We start from the raw sequence: 7,086 nt of genomic DNA on the forward strand, positions 1-7,086 counted from the left end.
AAAGCTGAATCTAAATGTGCTTCTAGGATCTCTAGTTTCTTTTCTTATGCAATATAAACGTTTATACAAATTTTTGAAGTGTTTTTCATTATCTTTTTTTTTCCTTCCCTGCAGTATGAACGCCCAATGAAGAAGACAGTAGAAAACGACGTGTTTGTTGTTCCTTCTGACTAGCAAACCCCTGAATTCATTAGAGCCCTTAACATTTGGGCACCTTATGCAGTGTAGAGAAGATGGTCGTGTGAAGGATGTTAATCTATTTTAAATGGAAAGAAAAAAAAAGGGGAGGAAAAGAACATTGATATTGAACCTTTATTTGCTTAAAAAGAATATATACTGCTGAGTGGTCCAGTTTTGACCCCTATGTTGATAACATCAAGTTTTTCTGCAACATTTCAAGATGGGTCCATTAAATATGAAAGAAATAAAAAATGAACTAAATATCATGATTTAGCCACCGAACTGATGCATATACTGGCTTTCTTTGAGTATTCTGCTAATATCTTTTTCAAATGTAAAAGCATTTAATGAGTGATTCTAAGTAAAATATTGTTTGCATAGGATAATCTCCTTATTTCTTTTGAATTGATGCACTATGCATGCCTGTGGAAAGGTACTCTAGAGTCCTGTATACCCCGCATGGGGTGTGTTAGGGGTAGCCTTTCTCGTGTGCATCCGGCAACGTGGGAACTGCTGGCTTGAAACCAGAGCCACTCAACTCTGGATTGCAGAGATAAAAGCACAGAGAGGTATACTGCATATTGGCCAGATGCCTGATGGCAAACTGGAGACTGTGGAGGGCAAGAAACTTGGAGCATTGCAGAGAAAATGGCAAGTGAAGCTGGAGAAATTATTTTTAAAACCAGTGACTATTGGCTTCTAGGAGAGTTCAAAGTACAGTGAATAATGTTATGATTAGATAAACTAGCATCAAAGGTCTCTTGAAAGTGAGTAGCAGGTAAACCATGCTATTTAACAACATCTGCTTTGACAGATTTCCCTAAATCATGGTTGCTCTTCACAAACTGCCTTTAATGCTGTGGCACACTTCACATGTGCTGGTGCATCTTAATGGATTTGTGGGAACATAGTGTATTTCCAAGCTCTGTCTTTCTATCTACTTATCTTATAAAACCGACCTCAGATTGCTGTGTGGGTTGGAGTGGAGGGAGTCATTCTCTGCACACAATGTACCTTCATGGCAAAAGCCCACTTTTGCCAGAGTTTGTTTCACCACTGAATGTCTTTTGGGGCACTGAAACTGTCCCTTCTTGAGAAGATCATGCAGGGCAGCGCAACAATGAGAAGCTGCTGTTGCCATCACATAATCACTTTCTGGAGATTATCCTTATTCCTTTAGCTTAAGTAGTCCTGACTGGAGTTGGCATGAGTCAGGACTCCACCTTCATCCATGTCAAGGGGTGGTTGGCTCTTTCCTTCTGGGCTGGTTTAAAAGAAAAGACCTCTTCATTCCTGCCCTTCCCAAAGCTCCAGATCCACTAGCCTGCTCTCTCCTTTTCACAGTGCGAAGGGCTGAAGCTGCGGTTTCGCATCCACTACCTTGCACTTATTTCTTTGAGGACTGGCCCTGGTGACCTGACTACACTGCATCCTCCTGCTGCTCTTCACTGTCTTTCCAGCTGCCATTTGAATCCAGTCTCTCAAAGCACTCAGCCAAAGTGACTGTGTCTTTTGGGAGATGAAGCTGTAACCTCCATGAACAGCTCTGCTTGTACCTGGTAAAGCCATTTAGTTTTGCAGTCCAGTAACAGAGTTTTCGGCATGCTTTGTGTCCCGCTGGTGTGGTGGTATGCCATAGTTGCACCAGCAGTGTCATGAACCAAAATAGGCTTTAAGATATCAGCCTGAGTGATCAGAGCACCCCTTCCTGTTGCCTGGCTGTACCAGGTCCAAAATAGAAAAGCATTTGGGGCTTTTTCTACCTGTAGTAGTAATGTTAAGGTCCTGGGCCTAGGAGTGTAGTAAGGGCTTGAACTGCCGTGTTGCTTGTTGTCATAACCCAGAGTTCACACTAGTGAATGTAAAGGGATGCTTTGTGCAATGTTACTCCCTGTATTAAGTACCAAGGTGAGCCTTCTAGTAGTTCCCAGGTAAGTGCCTACATCCCATGGTTTTATTCCGCACGATCTGGCCAAACATAGAATCATAGAATGGTTTGGGTTGGAAGGGACCTTAAAGATCATCTAGTTCCAACCCCCCTGCTGTGGGCAGGGACACCTTCCACTAGACCAGGTTACTCAAAGTCATATCCAGCCTGGCCTTGAACACTTCAGGGATGGGGCATCCACAACTTCTCTGGGCAACCTGTTCCAGTGCCTCACCACCCTCATAGTGAAGAATTTCTTCCTTATACCTAATCTAAATCTACCCTCTTTCAGTTTAAAGACGTTACCCCTTGTCCTATCACAACATGCCCTTGTAAAAAGTCCCTCTCCATCTTTCTTGTAGGGCCCCTTCAAGTACTGGAAGGCTGCTATAAGGTCTCCCCGGAGCCTTCTCTTCTCCAGGCTGAACAACCCCAACTCTCTCGGCCTGTCTTCATAGGAGAGGTGCTCCAACCCCTTGATTATCTTTGTGGCCCTCTTCTGGACTCACTCCAAGAGGTTCATGTCCTTCTTACGTTGGGGGCCCCAGAGCTGAACACAGTACTTGGACATGATGGATGCAACCAGGCCTAACGAGGTGCTTAATGTGAAGCAGGCCTAAGAACTGAGAGGAGACTTCCACACTGCGGCTGCTCTTGTATACTGAATTCTGCAAAGCCACAGAAACAGCATTGATAACCTGCATCCATGGGGCATGTGTCATCTCCTTTAGGGTGGATGTTGCCTTGGCTAGTTTAGGCTTGCTCACCTGCATCTCCAAGGAGCTTACTGCCCAAAGGGAAGGTCTGAAATAGGAAGAGGGTGAGAAGTGATGGCTGTCTCTGGTTTAAGGATTTTTCAAAAACTTTTTTTCAAACTATGACAATAATGGTTGATCTTTTATATTTGAGATGTTGTTTGATGGCTTCATTGCTCTCTAAGTTAGAGGTGCTAAGTATTTAAGCTTTGTCAGCACAATGGAGTAGATGCGCAGAAAGTCTTTTTTTGCTATGTTTCCCCACCCTTCATGCGTGTTGGCAGAATGCTCTCCTGGCGTCTCCTGTGACTGTAAAAATTTAGGAATGTTTTTCATCCAAGTACCTTTGCTAGATAACTTACAGAAACAAGGCTGATGTAAGCTGTATCTCTTACTGTTGAATCCCTGTGTAACCTGTCACTACAAAGCCTGGAAGGTGGGTGTTGAGCACTTCAGAGGGTGTGGATAAAGGAGAAATCAGGATCTCTTATTAAAAATTATAATAATATTGTATGCACCTACACTTGCTTTTAACTGTTTTATTGAAAAAGTCTGAACCCTAAAAAGCTGCTTTTAGTGATAGATATGGGCGAGCAGAAAGGGATGCCATACAGCTTAGAAGTCTCTTATCCCTGCACTTCTTTTTCTATCTCTTCATATAAAATGCTTTACCTATTGAGAAGCTCAGTGAGTTCTAGCTTAACCTGTGAACTGCCTAAGCTGGGAGGACATGCTGGAAGTTTTGGTCTTTCTTAATGGTCTTTCCATCTGTGGTCAGTAGCAGTTGTGCTTGGAGATAGCATCTGGGGCAGGAATGACTTTTTCTGATTTTGGACAGCCCATCTCATACCACTTCCTTTACTGTTGGGTCCATTCAGCATGTTTGAGCTAAAACCCCTTGAAGGTCTTAAGTCTATTTGGCTTGTGCAGATTATATCTTGGCAACACAGACCTGTAACTGGGTTACCCTAACATTTTCTTTTGGAAGGTAGGTAGCTGACCTTGGCAGGTTTCTTTTGGCTGCTCACTTATGCTCTTTTAAGTGTTATTGATTCAGCTATTTCTTTTATTTGTTGCGATGAGTGTCTTATTTCACAGTAAATGAATTGGAAGTATTTTTGAATCTTGTCCTGGGGCATATTTGGCTGCTTCAACTTTCATTTGCAAAGGTAGGAAGTGCTGCTGGACTTGTTTCATGCTGGATATTTGTGGCTGAAGGAAGCTTAAAGCACTAATGGTACTTGATATCTTGTGGGTGAATATAGCTGTTCCCTTCTGCTTACTTTGATTTTCCTCCAGAAATTCAGATGAAAGGTGGGCTCAGCCAAATTCAAGGAAACTCTTCTGCAAATGGGGAAGTTGCTCATATACCTTGTACAGGTAGCTAAGCTTCTTTAGAGTATTTGTAGGAAAAATACTGATTTGACTGACTGGCTTGTTTTGGACTAGAGTAGATTTCAGTACTTGTTGCCAACACAGTTCACAAACAACAGAAATTTAGGAAAACAATTGTAGCAAACTGTTACGGAGATCATGAGTGACATTAGAAGTGCTGCAGGGCACCTTGGTGCAGTGTCTGGTCCCTTCACCAATCCGTGATCTCTGCTTGGCCCATGCTGAGACCTAACCAAGGTGCTTATTTATCTGAGAGTCTTTAGGCTTGCCGTGGGTATGAGTGCCTTTCCTAGGCTCAGGTGCTCTGTAGGACAGAGGTGCTGCTGGCAGCATAAAGCTCTTGTTGTGCCCATTCAGAGGAAAGGCAATGCCCTGAAAGCACATTAGAAGGGCTATTGGTACTGCCCTCAAGTTTGGAGTATTGCCAGATGATGAGCTTGGTAAAACACGACGTTGGGTTTTTTTTCCATACAACAAATTTTCCTTAGTGAAGGCAGGCATTGTTCAGTTGTGATTTTGCCTGTTGGGCTGGATGAGGTGCTTCCTCCTTTCCCATTCCCCTGGAGTGGTCCAAGCATGCTACCAAGTGAAAATATGCCTGACAAACTTCATTTTCAGCTGATAGAATGTGGATTTTCCTTCTAAACTATTTAAGAACTGGCAATCATAGAATCATTAAGGTTGGAAGAGACCTCTAAGACCATCGAGTCCAACTGTCAACCCAACACCACCATGCCTACTAAACCATGTCCTTGCAAGGAAGTCAAATACAGAGAGACTGCTGCTTGCCATGAATATAGGTTGAAGTGCCCCATGAACACGTAGTTGCCAGAATCCCTTCTCAGCCTATATGTTGGTAGGAGCAGCTTTCAGACTGGATCCTCTTTGCCACTATAAGCTGTTACAGCTCTTATCTCTTTTCAAGAGTAACACCAACTTTTTCTATCCATGGTGGTAGACACCGTCTCTGCATGGTAACATCTGGTACAGGGCTTTACAGCAGCACTCAGAACTGCTCTAGCTAAGTTTGAGATGGTTTTTTATGAGGGTTTGACCATAAGAGAAGCAAAGGACTCGCTGCCTATTTGAGAGTGAGCATGGTAACCATAGAGCATCTCTGCTTTAACATTGTCTATTTCAGTATCTTAACACTTTCTAAGTTTCCCTTAGTGGCTGGAGCCAGGTGTCAAGGATTCCTTTGCATGAGGTTTCTGTATTTGATGGACTGGAAACTACTGGCAAGCTGAACAGTTCAATCCAGAAACACTTTTTCAGTGGGATTGTCTTTGTGAAGGGGAAGGTTGCTGTATGATGTTTTCATTTTTCCTGCTGCCCAAGTGATTAGCTCACCCATGTGGCATGTGGACACCTGATTTCCATTCTCTTCTTTGGTGAAACAAACTAAACCCTTTACCTCCCATCTTTTGGGAGATGTGTGCCAGTTAAAAGCCTCTCATAGCTGCCAAGTCTGCACAGGATTTGCTGTAAATTCACATGCTTCTTTCTAGGCTGTGTTGACTGCTGATTTATTTACTTATTATTGTCAGGTAGAACTCCCAAATGAGATATTTTAAAGCCTTTCTATAGCAGAAACAGCAGGCACAAGAAGCTGTGTTGCTGGTAAGGAAGTCTGGACTGACTGACAGAACTCTACATCTTGGCAAATAACTGGTAAATCAGGTCGCTCGTCCCAGCTAGGTATGTTTGGGTGGAAAGCTGATGTTCTGTAAATTGTATCTCCACCGTGTCTCAACTGTGATGCTCCAGTTATGCTTCACTGTGCCCTCACACTGTCATGCACAGCAAAATCTAGAGATGTTTTTGGTGTCGTGTGTGGGGCACTATAGAGTGCATTAAATTAAATGTGAATAAAAACTGGGAGTCGAACTCAGTTGAACTAATGAGTGGGATGCAATGGTCTTCCTCCTGTGCAGTATTTGGAAGTTTTCCTCCATCAAAGTCAAGCCTGCTTTTTTTTTACCCATTTATAATGGGTAAAATGGGTATAATTATAATAGATGAATCAAAAGGATCTCGCCAGCCTAAATCTGCAAGGCAAGAGGGCCTGGGAACAGGGAGGCAGCAGAACCACACAGGATAATTTTAACAAGTCTGTTTGGACTGAAGTTTGGGCTGAAAGTGTTTTTCTCTCCACTGGAAAAGGCAAACTCATTATGAGGTATTCACATTGTCTACTTCACGCATCTGAAATAAAACCCAGGAGCAAAGGTGGGAGCTTACGTTGCCTGTAGAGCTGCTGTTAAGAAGCAGGACTGCCTAGGAGGGACAGGGACGTTCAGTCTACCAAAGAAAGGTATCTCAAGTAGAAAGTGTAAACATGCTGTGTCTGCATGCTGTAGAAAACTGTTTCCTACCAACCTAATTAGTGTGTGTGTGCGTGAGCATGATGTGCAGAAATACCACCTGCCCAGTCAATGAGGAGGGCAGAGCACAGCCAACACTTGTACAAAAAACACAGGGGAGCTTTACATCGGTGTGCATGAAGTTGGTGTGTAATGTTGTTTCTCAGTCTGAGGTGAATGTCCCAAGATCTTTCTGAAAATGTTCCACCACAAAAGTGGCCTCACATAGCCACTTCGCAGCAATTTGATGCCTTAAATAAAGGGGAGCGGAGACAGCCCGATAGTAAAATTTGTTTATTTACAGTGTTATGTATTACAGGAAAATCAGTTTAAAAAGTCAACGCTTCTCTTTCTTCAAAGTTGCAGCATTTTGAAGATGTTAAGACAGATCTGAAGAATTTAAAACATACCTGATTCCAGCCTTCCTGGCCAGTCTGGATCTGCAAGGTGAGACCATCTTGGTTTT

This window comes from Pygoscelis adeliae, unplaced genomic scaffold, assembly GCF_000699105.1.
Source record: "Pygoscelis adeliae isolate BGI_AS28 unplaced genomic scaffold, ASM69910v1 Scaffold186, whole genome shotgun sequence".
In the NCBI taxonomy this organism is placed as follows: Eukaryota; Metazoa; Chordata; class Aves; order Sphenisciformes; family Spheniscidae; genus Pygoscelis; species Pygoscelis adeliae.